Source organism: Heliangelus exortis, chromosome 2 (genome assembly GCF_036169615.1).
Source record: "Heliangelus exortis chromosome 2, bHelExo1.hap1, whole genome shotgun sequence".
Taxonomy (NCBI): domain Eukaryota; kingdom Metazoa; phylum Chordata; class Aves; order Apodiformes; family Trochilidae; genus Heliangelus; species Heliangelus exortis.
Window position 1 is genome coordinate 16182227 of NC_092423.1, and position 22379 is coordinate 16204605.

Genomic DNA, 22379 nt, shown 5'->3' on the forward strand with positions numbered 1-22379 from the left:
ATCCTCTTCCAAATGTAAAGATATATGTAGGTAATGTGCAATAAGCTCCATGCTTTCCCACTAGTCCCAAGGCAAAAGGTTGTTACAGTCTTTTCCAGTGGGACAGAAATGGTTGGAGTCCTTGTGCAAGTCATTCCTGCTCTGGGGAAGCCCTCTGTGGTTATTGCAGCCAGTGCAGCAAAGATTTTCCCTGGACAGGCTGTTGTCTTCTTTGGGTCTGCCCAAACCTCCTCTTGGAAATCCCAGAGATTTGTTCTTCTGTGCCTTATTTCAAGTTTCATCAGGCACAGGCAACCCAGTCTCCAGGCTTCAGTTGAGTGGGTTTTTTTGTGAGCAGAACAGCATCCAGTTTACACAGTGCTGATGTAGCCATCAACCTCAAATAATTAGTGCATGAACCCAGTTAATCATTCCATTGATTCTATGTGGAAACATACCAAAACATTTCTGTAGTAGTGAGACATTTGCACTTTATTTGCATTGGATGTTTAAATATTTCTGTATCCCAGTCACAGTTTCCCTCTCCAGTCCTTACAAGTGTTATATGTGTTTTGGATGGAGCTGAGCAGAAAATATTTTTTGTTAATGTATAAACTCACAGAAGTTTTAGAGCAATTGAATAGATTTGGGTCAATTTTGATAAATAATTTTGAAAAAAAAGTAGGGAGAATTCCTGGAAGCATCTTTATTTTTGTTTTAAAATTATATTTTCACTTTGAAATCAGGCTATCCTTAAAAATGAAAAAATCAAATCAGTCCCAAATACTTTTTTCCAGTTGGCAGTTGAAAAAAAAATATCTGGTTTTCACACAGGTCTAAAGGAGAATTTGGCATGGCTTGGTGACCTATTAAGCATGTTTTAATAGGAAAATAAATATGTTTGGATTATTTGTGGTTGACCCTTAAATGGCTTCCCACTCAGGACTGCCACAAAGGGTTTTGCAAGCAGGGGTCTTGTAACATGTGTGATAACTCTGAATAAACTCTTATGCCAGTGACCATCCCTTACAGATTACTTTTGAGGGCTTATTAATCACTGCAGCAAAAGGAAAACACCTGCAAGTCGAGAGCCAGGATTTCTTGTAGGTAACATCTCTGTCTCTTGGCCAGGACATTTCAGTGACAGTGCTCATAAAATGACTCCATCTCAGCTCTCACCTCAGGCTCATTATTATCCCTGTATCATCAGTCTAACAGGGAGCAATGTAATGAAGTTTGTCAGGTCTTGCCCTTTTGCAGATACATAGCCACGTTTTCAGTATGAGTACTGATCATGCAGGTAACATGCTTGTAGCATTTAGGATGGACAAAATGGGAAAGTAAGACATAACTGATGTAGGGGTGTTGCACTTACACATGGATAGTGATTTCCTGGACTCCTATCAGTGATGCTCATTGCCCTCTGAGAGATGATATGCTGCTGTCAGTGCTCTGCCTTGTTTATGCTTACATATGAGTGTGAGATATATAAATACCCTCACCAGCCTCCAGCATGCATTCATGCATACATACATATATTTATGTATCTATTTACTGTATAATAAATATTTAATTGTGAATAAATGCTCTAATCAGCTTAATCCATTCTCTGGTCATGTTCTGACTCCTGTTTGTTTCTTCATTATTCATAAGCATTTGCTGAATAACACAGATGAACTGTTTTCAGACTATGAGTTTTCTGGGAATCATTCACTTAGCTATTCACTATTCATCTTTTGTGGTAGAAGACTGGCTACTTAAACCACACAGTGGTTTTCCCCTAATTCCTGGCTGGGTATTTATAAGCACTAAAATAAGGACAGACGAATTGTGAATGCTTTTCTTTGACTGTGAAGATCCTCATTTGCCTACCATTTGCCTCATTTGCTGCATATTCCAAAAGCAGCCTTGCCTGGAACTGTGTGCATCCGTACAAACACAGAGAGATTTGGGTTCTGGGGAAAGCTCTGTGAACATAAAGGACCACAGCATGTGGGAGCTGTGTTTCAGGACATAGAACCTACCAAGTATGTGCTTTGGTTGGGATATGGCAAACAAAACACTACTTGTTCTTATTTTCAAGGCTTTGGTCTATATGCTACCTTCCTGTGTATGGCTGCCCCTCTAAGTCACAGGGCCATCCATTTGGGTGGCTCCTTCCTGGTACCTGCATGCCTGGGCAAGGGTGTGGTGTCAAAATTAAAAGCTATTAAAAAGGAGAAACAGAGACATTTTCATTACTGAAGTTCATCTGAAAATGGACAACAGTTTTGCTCCCCACTGAGCTGAAAGAAGAGAGGAGGCAGCCTCCAGCATGCTTGTGTTTTGTCAGACAAGATCCATGTTTGGCTGCTGCTCTGCCTCTGCCAGGGACTGAGAAGCAGGGAGAGAAGGGAACCAGGATGGGAGATCTTGCCTCTCAATGTGATCTGGAGCTCTGGTGCTGTTATTTAGGGATGATCCCTCAAAGAATGGTGTACATGTTATTGCTGCCCATGGGGCAGAAACTTCCTAGGATAACATTGCTTTTGAAATACTTCTGTGATCTGATTCTGGCAACTATTTAGGTGTCAATGCTTGATCGTTTAAGGTTGACTCCATCTCTCCTATGATTCACATTGTGCTTCAGAAGGGCGATTGATCACCTTTGATGGTGCCGATTTCCCTCTGTGGAACACAGGGATAAAGGCTCAAATGCAGACATTGACATTTACCTTGCTGTTGTTGTTGCTCTTGCAACATAGAGAAATCCTTCATGCTCTGTTGATGTCATTTGGAGGAGACAGATGATCACTTTGCTCATATAAGAGAGTATGGGCACCTTTGAGAGGTTTCTACCAGGCTGTCTGAGAGAAGCCTCTCTCTAGCTTCAGGTGGTAATGAGGTGTTTTTGCAGTCTGCTGGAGTGATTCATGGAGCTAAGGAGAGGTTGATGGGAAGACTGCAATGAGCTGAGATGATTTAGCTGTTAGCATTTTCCAAGTAGAGATTCTTCTGGGGAGTGCTTTTGCACCATCACTAGTGCTGTGCTTCTCAGCCAGACCACGTTGGAAACCATTGGGGTATGTGAAATCTCTGGGTGTCCAGTGAAATTTGAAGTAAAATATTCTACAGTATTTATAAATTTTAGGGTAGCACAGCAAGTGGCAAGTGGGGATTTTGTGGGTTGCATATATGCATGTGCTTAAATTCTGCTTAGTGCTTAAATTCTGTGCTAGTTCTGGTGGCCATACCTTTTTTTCTTCTTGGGCCTAGGCAACAGTGATATCCTGGGGCAGAGTATGATCGACTTAATTGCTTCCAGTTAAGATACTAATTTTCTGTAATTTGTTTTGACTTGGTACTGTCTAAGTATCTATTTCAAAGTTTATTGCAGAGCCCACCATCATTATAAATAAGCAGATGGAGAAAGAGGAGTTTCCATGGCAATGTGCTAAGCAAGTAGTGTATGATCTAATCAGTTTTTGTTTCAAGCATTTCTAGGTCTGTAATTTAATAATAAAAAAATGGGTTGGGCAGTGGATCCTGTTGAGTAGTCATTCTTACTGCCACAGAGGGAAACCAGCCCTGACCTTGGAGAATGTAGGAACTTTAACCCACTTCATTTACTAATTTGCTCCTCCCAGAACTTACGAGTAAGTCAGTGATGTCTCTTCCTCCCTCACCTGCAATGTTTTTCACTGACACACATCAATGTGTTTTATTAAAGGTGGTCACTCAAAAACAATGATTTTGAGATAGAGAAAGGCAAACTACTCATAAAGAACTTGTTCTTCCTTGTGCAATACCCTGCACTATGTTGCAGTGAAGCCCAAGAGGATTTCATTTCTATGGGAGAAGTGATTGACTGAGTGCTGCAGTGAGTCAGCCATGGTTACAAGGTCATGGTAGAACAAGGCAAAGGAGCTGTGCTTACAATTCCTTCCTCACAATAGTTTCAGTACATTGGAGGCAGTAGGAGAGAAGGAAACAGGCTGCTGTAGACACAAGGAAAAGGATCAAGTTGAAATTTAGTTACCTTTACAAGCCATAAGAGTACAGAAACCATCAGGAAGTGTCCCTAAATTGTGGGAAGAAAGACAAACCAAAGGACTAAGTGTAACACCTTTGACAAAATGTCTCAAAGTGTGGGGATGGAGCAGCACTGGGGGTGTCAGGAAACGTGTCCCTCTTCTTTATTGGTTGTGACTCCCAAGTTGTGCTGCCAAGTGGAGAAGAGCCAGAGTGGTCCATTGAAGCGTGGATTTTGTGCAGACAGAAATCTTTCACTGCCCCTACCAGGTAAAGTGAAGCTGGGACATTCAATACCCTCAAATGTATCTTCAGCCTACTTAGGATGAATGACAGAAGTTTGGAAGAAGGTAAGTAGATGGGCTGGGCTGACCAAGGGCTGGGAGAGGTGAGGGTGGGGTGGGCTGCATCTCCTCTGGAGACTCTCATTAAGATGGGTCCAACAACACTAAAGCTAAGCCCAAAGCCTTCAGATGAGAACACTTATTCCTCTCCAGATGCGTCAGTGAAAACTGTGACTGTGCTGGCCAGTAAGTGTGCCAGAGAGCTGTGCTGGACTCAGCTTACCAGTGTGATGAGGTACAAGTTTCCATTTTCTCTGTGTGATGTCTGTAAGCTCATGACCTTGCTAAAGAAGTAAAATAAAAAAATAAATAAAACAAGGCCTCATTTTGTGTCCATGTGAGATTACTTCAACAGTCAGTTTTCAACCGCAGTCAACAAAGTACCTTGTGTTTATCAAGGCACATTTTCCATTATATATACAGACCTTTTTTTTCCTTTTTTTTTTAATGTATCAAATACTTATTTTGTGTACTATATTGAGAGCTCTTTCAAATAAAGTGCACATCTTTTAATCTATTTATAGAACCCCTTGCTTATAGAACCCCTTCTCCTAAAGACACTTCAGTTAATGAAGCCTTGCTTTCTTGTATCCTATGTTTTTAGTATTTATTAGTGAGCATTGAGGGACAAAGTCAAAGTTTTTCAAACCAAAGGATAGTGTCTGAGATTTTCTGTCCTCTCTTTAATACTTCTTTTAAAAATTATTTTATTCTTAGTGTGTGTGTGTGTGTGTGTGTTAATCTGAAAAGTCTTTCTCAAAGGCTTGGAAAAACACAACATTTTAAAAAATTAAGGATGGAAAAAAATAGATATGCTAATCTAAAAGACTCTTTTAGTATACATCACTTTCAGTCTCCACTGGTAGACCACAATGAATATGATCTGACAAAAGCTTTAATACTACCTTGGCAGCCTCCTTGAGAAGATAAACTTGCTTAAGCATATCTGAGGGCAGAATTGGGCCCCAAAGTTTGTTCTCAGCTGAGAGCTTGAGTCTGCTGTGGTGAGGTCAAGCCATAAATAGAAGTAAAGGAAGGTTGCAGAACTGGGCTCTCAGCTGTATTGGGCATACTTCAAGAATTTAATTTGGCCATGGAAATATTCCCAGCACAGCAGTATTGCCCCTCATTAAAGGAGGGAATATCGCTGTAGCCCACAACCTCTGCAGGGGAGGAATCAGCTTTTAAACTGAACACTGTGTTTGGATAGGAAATGAGCTTAGGGGGGGTCTGTGTGCAAAGGAGCACGTGTGCTTTGATACAAATACTCTTTCAAGTTTTAACCTATGCAGAAAGTAACAGTGGTCAAACACAGGTGAGGAATCAATTACTGTGAAGCGGTTTCCAGTTAAAAGTACTCTTATTATTTTATCCTTCCCTCTCTGGTTGCTTTGTAGTGTCATAGAACTGTGTTAGTTACTAAAGTAATTACTGAACTGAACTGTGGATGTTATTTTTCCAGATGTAGAGCGTGCAAGAACCTTTCAAACCTCTTTGCATTGCTCAGGAACAGGTTCATCCCTGCAAAGACAGATTGTGACCTGAGCCCTGCTGCCCTGCATGAACCTCCCCGTGCGCACAAGTGTGAGCGGAGCCGTGGCAGAGCTTCTGTGGTCGGGAGGTGCAGATATGGAGGACCTGAGGAGCCTGGGATGACTTATATCCAGATCTCAAGCAAGGCTTTATTTTGTGTTTGGATTAATTTTCTTACTTTAATCCTAATGGAAGTATAAATAAAATGTTGAAGGTAAAATTTGAATTTCTTTTTTCATCACTCATTCTAGCACGGTCATTTTCTAGGATATACTCTAATATTCTAATGTTGACAAACAAACGTGCTTCTCCTGAACAATTTGTTTGAGAAAATTGAAGAAACAATATTGTAATAATATCTGTAATATTGGACCTCTGTGGTAAAGGGGGAAACTGGAATCCTGAAAATGTTCTTTTGGCACTCACATAGTTTACTGGCTCTGCAAGTACAATTTCTGCCAGTGAATACAGCTGAAGCATAACATTTTTATGACATTCCCAGCCATTTAATATGTTTTCTTTTTAACTGAAATGTGGCTCATCTGCTAAGTGAACCAAGATTTAGGTTAATCTTTTCTGGAGTTTTTCTAAATCCACATCACTCATCTTTTCTTGGGAGATTTCACAAGCTTTAAGAAGTTTCAAATTCTCATCAGGTCTTTCATAGCAAAATGTGTCCAACTATGATTTTACAAATGTATAAACCATTATTATCTTCTATTTCTTACTGAAGCATTTTAAATTACATACTTGGTTTGGTTAGATGAAATCTTTCCTTTTGCTGAAAAATGTACTCTGGATACATGTATAAAACAGAGTGTGTGTCACCCTGTTTTTCTGAGGTTTTTGATTGGTTTTTTTTTTGCTTTTTTCCTGTTTTTTTTTTTAAAAAAAAAAAAAAAGAAGGAAAAAAAGAGAAAATATGCTTGAAGTTTCAAGGTGATATTCTTAACAGTTTGTTTATATCGAGAAATTTTTATTGCCATTTCAGCTGAAAAACCAGGATATGTGTCCCACATTCTGGCAGAAATTATTGTGCTCCAAGAGAGGTTGCAACATCCCAGCTGTGCATTCTAGTAGGATGAGTGTAATTCTTTAGATTTCATTGTAATTTTATAGTTAGAACCAGTCTCAATTTATTTGGGTTATTTTCATCCTTTACAGAAATATGGTGTTTAGCCTGTTGTGCCAGAGACTTTTCTTCTGGCAGCATCTCTGTTATACACTGCAGTTTAATGGCAGAGTGATTCTAAACTCCCAGCTTCAGCAGACATTGTCACCTCAGTGCCTTGATATTGACCATGTCACCTCCTTGGACTTCCCAAAGAACTGCTTTCCAAAAGGCTGAATTTTCCATTTTCTCTCTCATTTTGATTCCTTGCTTTCCTTGACTCCTGCACTCATTAACTTTTCTATTTTAATCATAGTTGCTCCATTTTCTGTTGGACAATCCCAAACATGTCAACAACTTAAAGAATCATTGATTTTAAACAGAAATAAGGCCTCTCCTTTCACTCCTCCAATTTTAAAGTGAAAGAGCATCTTGTCTTGCAAGAATGTAGTGAATGCTCATTATGGGAAAACATTGTGTTGTGCAATACCTTACAGTGAAATTAGACTTCCCTTCATCTCTCTTCTGATATCATCCTGAATGAAGGTTGCTGAGGTAGCAATTTCATCTCTTGTTCTTTCTGCTTTAGTTTAATTTTGACTTTTGGCTTTCCAGAATGGAGTAAAGAATTTTGCAGCATTTTCAACCCTACCGTAATCTAAATAATCTTCTGCTTTCAGAGATGAAATCGGGGCAAGCATCCCATAAGGTAGTGTCATCAAGTGTTATGATAGTTGACTTTTTTTTTTAACATGAGTGCAAAATGGCTTTGTTCCATTAAAATTCTGCACTAAGACTTCAGTGATAAATATACATATCCTGCATCACCTTCTTACAAAAAAACCCAAACCCAAAACAAAACAAAAATGCTGCATACCTCTGAGGTCAATGTCTTTGACTGTAGTTCACAGTTTGAGTGATGCTCCCTTTGCCTCTCCTGGTTAACAAACAGATTCCATTTTTACATCCTTGTTTAGAAAACTCTTGCATTAGGTTCTCCTCATTTTTGTCACCACCAAAATTCAGTTGCCCAAATGTACTACAGAGGAAATTTAATTTCAGAAAGTCACCCAAACTGGTCCTGTAGCCCTGGTGTGTGTTCCCAGGAATGAATTAAATGTGGGGACAGTTTTGTAAAGTGTGCACAGCAGATTTGAGGACCAGGTTAGGGAGGAATGATCATGATCAATAGCTTGTGTGAGCCATTGAAGTGTGGGGAGAGACCCCTTTCTCACCTTCTCTGTCCCTGCATGGCTGAGGATGAGCCAGGGCTGGTCGCTCTGCAGAGGAAATCCAGGCAATTACCTAGAGTGCATACAAGCCCTGCTTCTCCATCTCCTCCTGCTGCTTTTTCTTAGAAGCTGACTGTAAAAAGCTGCTTTATTTTTATCTGGATATCCATCTCTGTGTTGATCAGGTCAGTAAAAAGGACACAATTGCAGTCATACTGAAATTCAGTGCTGGTAAAAGATAAAAAAGCAATTCTCAAATTCCTGTTTGTTTCCTGTTTACTCCTATTTAATTGCTTCTAGTTGCTGCAGGGCCCAGAGGAAGGGTATCTTCCATCCCCTACCTACTGTTGCTCCTAGGTCGGTCCAGAGCTGCTGGAGGGTAACTGAGGTGGATGGATCAAGTTGACTGCACCTCCCCAGAGGACAGGCAAAGTACAACAATGAACAGCTATGGTCACTGCATGGGTTACAGACATGTGAGAGTCCTTGTCCTCATGCCACCCGTGCAGAAACTGGCCATCCAAGCCAAGATGCTTAGGAAAAGAGCATGTGAGTAATGGATTTAGGTGCAGCAGTGCCACAGGCTATAGGGAGCAGTGAAGAGCAGAGCCATCAGAAGCCCCCAGGAAGCACCTCCATCACAGTGTTTCTGCAGAGCATGTTATGTTGCCAGACAGTGAATGCTCTATTTCTTTCTTTAAAATAATTTTTACAAATTAATTTCTTACAGTTAAAAGTGATCATTCCTCACCTCACTAAACAGATACTGCATTTTCACACTTTGGCTGGCAAAGACCAGCTGGATGAGGATACTGCAGACATAAGTCTGTCTACATGAAGATTTATTTGTCCCCCTGTACACATGATTCATGCTTGCTCCAGGGAGGGGAGATGTAGATGAGAAGGGATAAGCTACCATGATTTCCATCCCTTCATATAGAAGAAAATATTTCTTCTATCTATCCTTTTATTTATTTTTTTGTCCCATTCAGTCATAATGTGCAATGTTACTGTAACAATAGTCACTCTAATTCAGGCAGCCATTTCATTGTGAATCACCAGGGTGCAGATTTTACAGTTCAGGTATTATTTGGTTTGTTCTGTTTCTTCACTTTTCAGGCTTAAAATCAGCCAACACAAGCTTTCAGAAAATGAATAAAAAATTAAATGGCTCAGGATTGGGACATAGTTTGCCAAGTATCATCCTGGGGAGGTGTTCTGTAACTTTGTGGTAAACCCCAATGTATATGATTACAAGGGAAAAGCTGACAGACCTTTAGCAGTAGCTTTGCAGTAATAAAGTTTTATTATTAACAGATCCTTTCATTCAGGGATCTCAAAGCACTTTAGGAACATTCCTATAGGGGGAAACACAGAACGGTAAGGCATAGGGTTTAATCTTCTTTATGCCATGCAGAAACAACAATCAGATCTGAGCACCCTCCTCTCAGCATGTGCCGTGGGACTGACTCAGATGTAGGGACATTGCCATGGCAGAAGCATTGGGAAGGCATGATCCAGCATAAGGATAAGGGAGCAGATGAGACATGCATGTGATGGGAAGTTTCTTGGGAGAAAAAGCTCAATGATGAACTCAGACCCTGAAAATGACCTGAGCAACATCCAGGACTCAAAGCATTCCAGAGTAGTTTTCCCCTCTTCCCACAACATAGCCTTATGCATTCTTCTCTCTTCTGCAGTGGTGCTCTGTAGCTTGTGAGTGACACCATTTGCAGTTATGGATGCATTCAGCATCATGAAGCTGTGGCTGACAGAGCCAGCATCCACTCCCTCCTCTAACAAGACCCAACACAAAGACCTGGCAACAGCAACCAGGCATTTGAAGGAAGTCAGCTAATCCTTGCATGCAGTCCATGAATCTTTGCTTTCCTCTTTTGGCCAAGACTTTAAAAAAAGCAATGTTTTTATTTACTGACTTAATCCCTGGCCAGCATCCACAGAACTCAGGCTGCAAAGTCACAGGAGCTGCCTGTGTTCAGACTGTTTGGGTGAGTTTAAGGATTTGGGCTCTAGGAGCAAGACCTGGGCTAGTGCAGGTCATGCTTGAGTGCCACAGGCTTTTCTCCCACGCATCCTTTCCTTTCCTTCCCTTCTCTGCTGCACAGACACAGCTCTCATGCCTGTGTGTGCTGCTCAAACAGCAGCCAGCAGCCAGCCCAGAGTGGCCTCAGGCAACGTTTCCCTTCTCCTTGCTACCCCTTTTCATTCAGCAGGTGTATTTATTAGCTGCTATACCCACTATGCAGCATTTCACCATTTAGTCTAGGGAAGATCTGATTAATTTCTGACTCCATTCTGTCTTGCTCAGCAGCTCTTTGTTTAACACAGACTCAAAATGCTGCACCCGCAGCTTGCTGGACAATTAAATTAGTCTTTTAAAAGACCTGTTTGTAAAATAAAATATGAATATATCTACTAATAAACCTAAGGACATTTCCATGGCACTAAAATAACTTCATAGTGAAGGTGCAGAACTGATGGATCACCATGAGAAAAGGTGCAACAGGGGTACCCTCTGCACAGCTCACTGGGGCACACAGCTTCCCCCACCGAGCTGTCTCAGTGTTTATCCCTGGCCCAGGCAGAAATGATGGTGCATGTGGTATTAAAGCTTTCCTTTGCATGTCTTAGCTCCCTGAACTGCTCTGCTGTGCCAAAATTGTCACCCTGTGGTGTGAGCACACCTTAGCTGAGCCCAATACTGGCTGGCTCCCATGGGCCACTTGCCAAGGTGGCTTTCAGCCATTAGAAACATTGCACGTGCCTTGGTGAGAGGGTCACAGCCACACCAGGCAGTCCTGGCAGGAGAGGGACTCGGTCTGATGGAGGACTACAAAGTGACCACATCTGCCTTAATCTAAGAAATAAAACTGATGGCAGGTTCAGGGATTTGTATCACATCCCTGAGAATGCCACTTTCCCTGTAAAGCATGGATGTGCTAAGAGATCAGGTCATTTTCAGAACATCAGCTCTGAAAAAGCATTCAAACATGGGTTTGGACCAGAACATCTGGTACAGAGAGAACATCTGCCTGATCAGCAAAGTTCACCAGACCTGAAGCCTCTGTGTTCCCCACCCCTTCCCCACAAATGACTCTTATTGTGATGAAAATATATAAGCAAATAATTTGTTCTGGAGTTGGTGGGTGGGCCCTGAGATGAACTGGAGCCCTGAGTTTTACATACTCACACCCCTATGCAAACTCTGTCTTTGCTTCAAATCAGCATCAGCAATCCTGTGCACCCTTTTCCTGAGGCCTTTGTACAAGACCTTTATCTTTCTACCACTGGGGAAGCAAAACCTCTGGAGTGAAAACAAGTTGAAAGCTAAGATCTGAATGATTTGGCAGAAAGTGAAGCTATTGCAAGATTTTCCAAGATGAGCCCACTGGGGGACTGGAGAGCTTTATGAGACAGTTTAATGGCTTAAAAAGGAGAATGGGCCTTAATATAGACCATGTGCTGAGATGAGCTCCTTAACATGAAGACAGAGTATGGCAAACCTGCCCTGACTTGAGTGACTGACCTTTTCTTGTCTGGATCACTCAGAAATAGAATCTCTCTTCCTCTGTTCCTTGTTCTTGAAATACTGAAGCTGAGCCAAACTTCCTTTTTGTGGTTGGATCTTCCTACACATGGTGGATTTTGTATTTTAGGGGTGCTCAAGGTTGTACTTGGAGACCTTCCTGGGACTGTGGCATTTGAGGAATGGGCTGGTGGAAGGCAAGCCCTGAACTGCCCCTGAGCCAGGCCAGGCATGCAGACTCCTCCAGTTCTTGCAGAGGATGCCCAGGAAAAGCATCTTGAGGAACTGCTGAAATAAGTTCTGCAGGACAGGGCCGCAAGCAGGACTGCAGCAGGAGCCTCTGTGGCAGTCTTGTTGAAGGCACACAACAGTAGTGTGGCTCTGGAGATGAAGAGACAAATGTCTGTCTGTTAACTGCAAAGGCTGGCTGAGCCCAGGGAGCAGAGATGAAGAAGAAGAAAGGAAAAAGCAGTTACAAGTGGAAAAGTAAGAACAGACCAGTAGAAAAGGACTTCTCAGGGATGTGGAGGCAAGGCTCTCAGTCCCTACTGATTGTGTCCCTTGGAGCTCCCTGCTGTCTCCATCCTTGCTGCCCAGCCACACAAGTGGAAAGAAACCATTGCCTCACTTTGTCTGAGAAATGCCTTTTTTCCTATCTGAGATGGTACAAGGCTCTTCTGCTTTCTCAGCATAAACACTGTGAATGTCATCTGTGATGCCTGCTCTGAGAATGCTGCTGGCTCAGTCTTGCTGGGATTCAAAGTCCTCTTCTGAACCTGAGCAGGTGCAAGATGGGAGAAACCAGACCCCAGCAGGAGTCCACGATCTGCAGAGAACAACATAGCCCTGAAAAAAACACAATTCCTTTGTTCATACTGCTACGAACTAAGATATTTATTCACTTAAGGTCATCTGCTAAGCCCTGAGTGGCCAGTATTAACCTCAGTGCTGCTGGAGCACAGATTTGGATGAAGGCTTACTGTGGAAGCTGGAAGATCTCACAACTCATAAACTGTTTAGCATCCTCCTTAGGCCATGACATAGACAAAAACATACTCTGGTGTGGTTTAGGTTTTACAAGCTTCTGTAACGAGAGACAGATCCCTCTCAGTGGCCTCAGGCTGCCAACACCTGGTGAAGGGCACTGAGGCAGTCCCATCAGCCCTCTTCACCACCAGTATGTGAGGCAGACACTGGCAAGCACAACCCCTACCAACAGAGGTGTTTAAATGAGGTGGGTGGATGATCCCTGGAGCCATCTACTCATCTTCTCTGTTACAGGAGCCATGGCAGCTGCATCTCTGACTCTGCAGCACTGGATGGAATGACCCCTCAACCAACACACATGGCACAGCTTGGTCCCTCTTCATCTGCCAACACACGCAGTAGCTGGACCAGGGTCACTGCCTACAGATGGCACCAGCCACACAACAAAGCCATGCATGGAAAAAGCTGAAACCCCACCTGGGGACCAGGATGAATGCTGCAACAGAGAGGAACAAAGTGGTACATGCCCTGTAGCACACTTCTGGGGCCGGAGCATCATGGAGGGTGGGGGGTGAAAACCATGAAGGATGGGATTTGCAAGAATCCCAATTAGGAGAGTCAGCACCAGAAGGTGCCAAAAAAGCCTGTCACTGCAGAGCCCCTCTCACTGCCATGCAGGGTGCCTGGGTCTGCTGTGTCAGGGTGGCTCCTGGGGGTGGAGACCATGAGAATGGTGTCTTTACCAGCCTGGACATGTTTAACTTCTGACCTGTATCAGCTGCCAGATTAGAGGGGGCTTTGTCAAATCAGTCTGAACAGGAATTAATGCCAAGCTCCAGGGGTGAAAGGGCAGAGCCTTGAAGGGATCACCTTAATTGACAGGGCCTCTTAATCCCTCTGTTCTTGTACATTAATCCAAATCTTACCAGTTCTTCTTCTTAACCTGTTTTCATAACGTAAAGAGAATGATACTTAATATAACAAAGCTGAGTGTAGGAGGAAAGCATGACCTTAGCCCTTCTGAAGAAGGGGTTTGAGGCTGTTGTGAATGCTGCTCTTTATCCTGGTCACTCCCCAGCTCTTCCCCAGCAGTTTGAGAGCTGGAAATGATCAGACAGCTCCTCCTTGGCTGAGCCGTGGCAGTGATGCTGTGCAGGACAGGGCTGTTGTTTGATGTTCCATTTGCAGTTTACATTTATAAAAGCATCACCCTGATAACCTGGGTACTTGAAACAGGCTCAGGCAGAGGAGAGCTTGGAGAACAGCACATCCATCACCCGGTGAGCATGGTCAGTGGGACCCAACTGCTCGGAGCATTCCTCTGTAGGGCAGCAGCCAGCATGCACAACCTGGAGGCTCTGGGGCCCACCTCCATGGGGGGGTGTGAAGGCTGAACAAAGCTAGAGGTGCCCTTTGTATTGGGGAAGTGCTGGGATTGCTTTCTTAACACCTGATGCACAGAGGATTTCAAGCTCTTTGATTATCAGCCCAGTAACTTTCCAGGCTATCAGCTAAAAAGCAGTGTCTGGGATTCCAGACACTAAATGCACTCTGTGAGCAGTGGGAAACCTAACTGGTAACCTGGCAAAGTTAAGTACAAGTTGGTAAGCTAAACAGTTGAGAGCTAAGCTAAGTTGTTAAACTCTCAAGGACATGGAGTGTGCCTTCATGTGCTTTGGTAGTGCATTCCCTACTTGGGAATCTGAGAAATTCCCTACTTGGTTATCTGAGTGTTACAACTCCGACATTAACAGAATTTTAGGTGTGGGGGACAGTCCCCATGGTGCCAGCCCTGGGGATCCCACTGGTCCTGGGTGGTTTCAGTGCTGAGCACTTCTGACTGCTGTGCAGAGCCAGCCTCGTGGGAAAAGAAACATCTCTAATACTGCTCTCCTGCCATCCATATGCACTTCGTGCTTTGTAGCTACACTGGCTTGTTCTGGCTGTGAGAAACTTATCCAGCAAACCAAGCTCCTTTCAAAATACATGTAAGGCATCTCTTTTCCTGCTGGCGTGGTAGTGAAAGCCACAGAAAATTGTGGAAAGAATGAAGTTTCCAGGGGCAAATTTATTTTGTCTCATTCTCAGCCTATTTAAAGTTCAACTCAGATGTTTCAGGAGCCAGATTTGTACCAAAGGGAAGCAGTCTAAGAAACAGTTGTGGATAAAAGAAATCTGAAGGCTATTCAAAAAGGAGAAAAAAAATCTTTTGAGTGGGCTGAAGGAAAACAAACACAGATCCCATGAGGAGAAGGAAAGAAGAAAAATTCTAAAAAAAAAAAAAAATAAAAAATAGACAAATGGATGGTGAAGCCTGGTTTCACAGAGGTCACTAATATTTTGCTGCTAGCTTCACCAGGTCAGAATTTTACCCATGGTTTCTAATCATGATGATGGGCTCTTTCTTCCATCTTGTGATTCATCACATCTCCTGTCTGGACATGCAGTAGCACAGAATTCCTATTTAGTTAGGAAAATTCTTTTTTAATGGAACTAATGAGTCTTGGAAAAAACTCTAGTTTGAAGTGACAGGAAGAGGAGAAAGGTTCATAACCCCAATCCAATTTTTTAACCTATGAACACACAAAAATAATTTGAAAGGTTTAAAAAACCTCAATTTCCATCAGATTTGCCCATCCCAAAGTTTGGGCTGGTCAGACCAGAAGCCCAGATTTCTCCTCAGAACCAGCCCTGTGCAGACAGTGACACTGATGCACTTTTTAAAAAGCCTGGCTAAAAACAGAGCCCTGGAAAAGGAGCTATTTGGGCAGCAGAAGCAAGAGAAAGGAAAGCCAGTCCCTTTGAAGTAATCATCTAGGCAAGGCGTTGGATAAGCCAGGGCCATTTGTAATCAGATGTCTGAGAGGACTGTCAAAAAAATCTCCCAACACTTGCCTTGTTGCTGATGGTATCTCAGTGTAGATAAAATAAAAGCAGAAGTGAAAGGGAAGTCTGAGCCATTATCTGCCCGCACCTGGGCTGTGAAGGGTGCCAAGTGACACAGTGCCCAGCCATGTCCAAGGCTCTGAGGAGATTTGGGAGGGAGGAGGCTCCTCCTGAGCAGTACCAGGGGAGCATCATCACCCTGCAGCCCTGGGGAGCAAAACCTGAAACATCAATTCCTGACTGTGCATGAGGGGTTTGTATTTATGGTAGAGAATTCATATTCTTAGCTCTAACTATGAGCTCTCCATGAATGCTGGTCTGGAAAAAAGTTTTCTTCCCAGGATAACGAGAAAATGCAGCTTTTTGGGAAGGATTTGCAAGCTTTCACAAAGCTGCTCACTCCATCCCTCCCTGGCCTCCAGTGTTCATGGGAAGTAGCTTCACAAACCACAGAACCAAGCAAAGTCTCAGTTTTGGTGTTTCCTTTCCTCATACATTTCCTGGAGTCAAACCCCTCAACTTGGGTTGAGTCTATGTAGCAGCTTTTTCTTTGAGGAGGAATTTCTAGCCTCTCTGTGCCCCATGCACTTTAAATTGGCTTGCAAGAATGTGATTGCTTGAAGCTGCTTCTCCTGCCAAAATTTAAATGGAATTGGCCACCAGGATCAAAGGGACAGATGGATAGGCAAACACATAAACAAGTAGTGCTATCATATTTACTCCATTTTTTCTTGGAAAGCTGAGGTAGAAACTCAGTAATGTAATCAGAGACCTGGGGTAATACCACATAACATTGGCAACCCATCTTGGGCCCTGCTCTGCAAGGAGTGAATCATTCATGGGCTCTGTATGAACACCGAGAACACATCTGCATGTGTGGTCACCTCAGCTGTGCTTAAAGTCACTGCAGCAGATCCAGGTTTGAAATTACTTTGGAAATTTTGACCATATGCTCTGTCTGTTTGTGAGACAATAGCCTAAAGTGCCCAGTGATTCTCAAAACAAGAAGTTTCTATGTTACAACTTAGTAGATTCTAGTCCTTGAATGTTTTGGTGTGGCTTTGTTTTTTTTTTTCTCTCAGCAGTGGAAAGGGCCTGATTCTGCTGTCTTAGAAATCCTCTGCATACAGGGCAAGATTTGCTTGGTGCTGGGATTTAGGATTGAACCAGTGCTGTCAAGTCCACCTCTTTCTTAGGGATTTTTCTATGGGCTTTTTGGGCCAGGTGATGCTCTCTGCTGGTGTCCTACCAGTACAGATACTACAGGAGGTCACTCTTATGGGAAGTTTGCTGAGCTTTTATTACATTCTAGACATACTTACTCCAGGAGATCAACCATTATCCAAACTCTAGCCATCACTCATGGACCAAGGGGGTCCACAGGATTACAGTGGTGTGAAAAGAGACCTTGATCCCTTCACTATATTTTCCATAAATCAAATGTCACAGTGAGGCTGAAACCCCATGTATATTAGCCATCTTCCCATACTTATTAAACTCTAGTAACTACCTGCCTGCCCTTCATCCCCTTGCTAATAGTGGTATAAATAGCCCAAAGGTCTCTTGTCATCACAGCTCCCAGACTTGTAGCTCTTTGAGGGGCAAATATACTTTGTTTTATTACTTGTATGGCATTCCTCAAAGAAGGGGACTTTGACCTTCTTAAATTCCTTCTGGAGATTAAATACCAAAACCAGCAGTCCACAAGGGAATTAATAGACAGCTTCAGTACACACAGCAGGACCTTTGGAGGGGGTCAAGTTATTAACACACTGGGAAATGTAGATTGTATCTTCCGATGCAGGATGTATCTTGAATTCTAGATCTGATAATAACAATGGGGCCTAGAGAGATGCATTGCTGATATGAGTTCTGCAAGTCTCAGCAGATCTTCCAATTCTGCATATTTTACTGAGGACACAAACTCTGCTGACTTTAGAAGTCTTCACATAAAAAAGAATGCATAACAAACTTCTTTTTTTGGAGAAATTGTACCTTCTGTATTAACAGTGGGCCCATGTGGCTTTATTTTTCATTAGACAAGGAATCTTACCTGGGGGCTTAATACTTATTCAGCCTCCTACCACCTCAAACCAGACAACCCTGAGAAAAGTATTTGGTCAATATTTACATATTTAAGGAAATTAATGTCAGGCATTAAATGCCCTTTAAAGTTCCTTTTTGTGCATTTTTGTATAATCAAAGTTTGCAGAAACTATTTAAGACTGATGATACCTAAACAGTAATGGAAAATTAATTTCTGCTTTCTTGCAGTGCATATTTGTACTGGAAGCATGATTAATAACATTCACTTAAGGTAGCTCAGCCAAGGAACAAAGGTATGTGATAAAATGAACCAAAGGTTTTTGATTGATTCACCATTTCTGTAAAAATTTGGTATATGAAAAAGGCAAGGAAATACGACAGTTTAGTAGTTCCCCTTTGGTTTTGAACTTCTGTGCATCAGGCTGACTTTTTATCTTTGACATTTTCAAAAGGGGATAACGTCTTACAAAACATCTTTTTTTTTTTTTTCCCCCCCTCCATTTGCTTTATGTGGTTGGCCACTGCTAAATGACACAAGTTGTTGAGATGAAAGCCCCACAGTAAATAAAAACCATGAAAAAAATGAGTAAGTTGAAATATATTACTTGTTAGGAAATATTCCTTTGGCATGAATTGCAATAAACAAACCAACATCCATTCCAAAACAGCTGTAAACAAATCTTTACTACTCCCCAATTGCCAAAAATCTCACACCACTCAAACTGACATGGAAAAAGGCATTAATGTGAGTGAGGGATGAATTTCGGGAAGGCTGGGTTTGGTCTGGATAAGCATATCTGACATATGCAAGCCTTCTGGGAGCCTATAAAAACAAGATTTCTTGGGAGATTTCCTGCACTTCTGGTTGGGTTGGAAATGTCATGACAGCTGGCTTGGCTGCAGCATTTGGGCACTCCAGGTTGTTTCTGGCCAGAAATCAGGGTTAAAAAAATTTCTGAAAAGGGAAGAAACCACATAACAATAATTAGATCTTCTAGAGCAATTCCCAGCCAACCTGCTCAGTGCCTTCTTCTATGTACTCAGTGATGTACCATGGCAGTGCAGAAGATCTGCTCCTCTCCCTCCAAAAGCTTAAAAATGAGGATTACAGTACTGAAAAATGCTTTCCATCTTTTTTTTAGCTTCATGCAGAATGTATAAACATCCAGGACAGTCCTACTGTTCTACCCTTGGAGTACAGGAAAAGTGCAAAGGTAAAAGCTGTCACAGATCCATTGTACATTCCCACATTGCTGCAGAATTTAACATCTCTTCCGCCTAGCACAGCTTTGAATCCTAATCTTGGTGGGGCTTCTAGCAAAGGCAGTGTAGACTTTAGCCTTGTCCTAAACATATCATTAAGACATGTTACATTTGTACCCTAGTCTTATCTCATACAAACTGCAAAAAACTTAGTGAAACTTTGGAATCTCTTGCCAGAGGAAGTTCTGGCTCCTAAAAGATCGCATGGTTTCAAAAAGGCAAATTGACAGAAGAAAAAAATCTAGCAATGGCAACAAAAAAAACCCCCATATCATGCTTGGAACTGCCTTTGCTATGAAGTGTTCAGAGGCTGTGTCAGTGCTTGCAGGTTCTGTGCTCACTCGATTCCCTGGATATCTGCACCAGCACTACAGGAGCACAAGGCACCACAGAATCACAGGGAGGAGATCTCCTGGCACCCTGAACCAGTGCAGAAGCAGTGCCCCTTTGCTGTCCACACGCCATGAGGATCAGATTTGCCCTTATCTTTATGTTGTGGTTTGTTTTTTGTTCACTGATTTGAAAAGAAAAAGCAATGCTGTTGCACAAAGATCTTCCTCTAATAAGATTTCTAGGTATACTCCAGGTATCTTATTGCTCCTTACTGAGTATCTCCAGCTGGAGTCAGGCGCTTTCCAAAAGACGTCCCAAGTGAGGCCCTCAGCTGAAGCATCCCTGGGCTGTAAGCCTTGTTAGGCAATGTGCCAGCCATGGGACTATCAACTGGGCTGTCAAAATTATCTACTGGAAATACTTTGCTCCTACTTGGTAGTCTTGAAGAACACTCCCCATGCCCTCATGTGACTGGAAATGGAGCCAGGTTTGCTGCCTTCTTCTGATTTCACAGACAAAGATATTTTTTCCAAGGCAGACATTTGTGGAAATACAGATTTGTTGAATATACAAAGGATGATGAAAGCCCACCCGTGGCATGTCCGCTGCCCTGGTCTTGCTGCATTATCATTGTGTCTCCTCATGGTTCTTTAGGCCACCACTCGGGTGCTGCCCTTCCTGGAAGTCCTCTGTCATATTATCCATCCTTGGATTCACCTGTCTGAAGGAATGAGGAATTAGTGCTGTGCTTTGCTTTGCAAGGTTTTGCTACCATTGCCCGGGGGGGTTGGTGTCAGTTTTCCTCATGACTTGCAGGTTAGGAGCACCTGGGTGACAGGAGGTGTTAACATGCTATCTGTCTCTGTGAGGACAAGGCACAGCTTTTTCTGTCTCTGTTGCTTGTAGGTGTATCTGTGAAACACAATGAGGTGTACAATACAACTCTGGCTTTTGATCATAGGGCCAAATGCAACCCCAGTGTAATGTCACTGACTTTCCTACTGAAAGAAACTTCAGTTTCCTGAGACAGTTGCAGGTTTTGCACGCAGTGTGGGCAGTGCATTTGGCTTCCAGCCCAATTCCTCATCATCTCCTCCTCCTCCATAGGTATCCTGAGAAAGAAAGGTGTCACCAACCTGGGACCACAGGGACAGGAAGGAGGTGGCAAAGCATATCTGTCTGCACAGGGCTCAAATGCTGGATCTATTGTTCTGTTAATAAAGAACTACTTTAGGTTAATGAGCACAAATGCCTTTGATGTTACTTGGCAAATAGTCTCTTCAATATAATAGGTGGTTTCATGGGCTGAGCCCTTTGCTGGGGGTTGGCAGCTAACTCTGGGCAAGCTGTGCTCCAGCAGAGGCTATGTCAGCATAGAGTAAGCTCTCCTGAAGACAACCACAAGAGTACCTGCACCTCTTCCAGCCATCTGGAGAGGAGAAGATAGCTACCTCCCTCATGGGGTCTTGCAAAGCTGAGTTGATATTTGCATGGTTCTTTGAAGATATCTTATTTACCAGCTAGCATCTGCTAACTTGTTCCATCCCTTTGGGCATTGCAGACAGCTCCAGCCTGATGTTAAGCCTGTGCCAGGAGGAGCTACAGTCTCCTTGACCCCTTGGCTCTCCTGCTGGGAAGCACACCTCTGCCAAACTGTGTGGCTCAGGGGTTCTGTGGGACTTGGCAGTTACTTGGCTCTAGTGAGCAGCTCTGACACTGCTCCCTCCTGGCAGCTGGTGCTCAGTGCTGAACATGTGGACATATGGGAAACCTGCTTTGGGAATGTCATGCCAGCCCCCTCGGGGCCACAGAGCCTTCCCAGGGACCTGCCCTGCCCCAGGCACTGCCTGCTGTCTCCCTGTCCTTCTCCTGCAGTTCACAGGCTTTTGGCATGGTCAAGATCTCTTCTGCTTTCTAACCCAGCTCCCAGGGTCCTGCCCCATGAGGTGTTTGTGTCCCTTCTTGTTCCAAGGAAGAAGACAATCATTTTGATGGTGTACTTGGCACTATCAGTAAAGAGGCTGCTGATCCCATGAGGGAGACCAAAGCTTTGTAACCAGGAGAAGGTATAAATCCCTGGCAGGATCTTTAGTCCTCTTACTGCTTACTGAGCTGTCAGTTGTGATTTATCACCAGTTTAATTTTAATGCTGTTGCATCCTCAGTGCTCCTACCCTGTGAGGGACAGAGGGAGTGTGTGAGTGTGAGGTGGGCGTGTGTGTGTCTGTGAGGGATTGTGTGTGTGTCTGTGTGTGAGGGGTGTGTGAGTGTGAGTGTGAGTCTGTGTGTGAGGCGTATTTGTGTGTGTGTACTTCAAACACTGTGTAACAGGAGATGAATTCAAAGTGCCTCCTTGGGACACTGACACTGTAGACAGGCACTTTGTTCATCTCTGTGGTGGAGCCATCAGACCCTCCATGTCCCGATCACCATCCCGACCCGAAGCGATTCCCATTTCAGCGGCACTCCCCCTCCCCGCTCCGGCACATAATGTTTCCATTGTGCCAATGCTGTTTTTCTGGGGAAGCAGCGGGGATTTAAATATCATAAAGGCAGAAGCTGGGCTTTGATATACTGTCAGCAAAAGCTGAATACTGTAATTTCGAGCAATTTTCCCCTAACTGCCCTTCCCACACTCCCCATTTGGCCCCCTCCTCTCCCTGGGCCTCCTCCCTGATGTTTTTTCCTGACGAGCCACTCCATCCCTTCTCTCGCATGATCCTCACCAGGCAAATTAATGTGCTGCTGCTGACGAGAGACAGTGGGTTACTGTGAGCACAGGCTCTCTCGTCTCCTGTCGCTATTACACCCTGGCAACTTCAAAGCTCCAGTCATCCTGTTTCCATCTTCCCGTGGGTCTGCAAGCCCTGACTCAACAGCACGGTTCAAAAGTGCAGCCTGGCTCTGGCTGGGACAACCACAGCCCTGGCCCCACCAGTGCTCCACCAGCACAGCCATGGTCAGTGCTGCAGACCTTCTCCTTTTCCTGGGATCAATCGCTGCACTGAGAGAGAGTGGGTGGTAATCATCTTTTTCCCACTTTGGTCCTTTTAATTTCCAGTCGAGGCAGATTTTTGTAGAAAGAGCCTTTTTCCTTTCCCTTTTTTT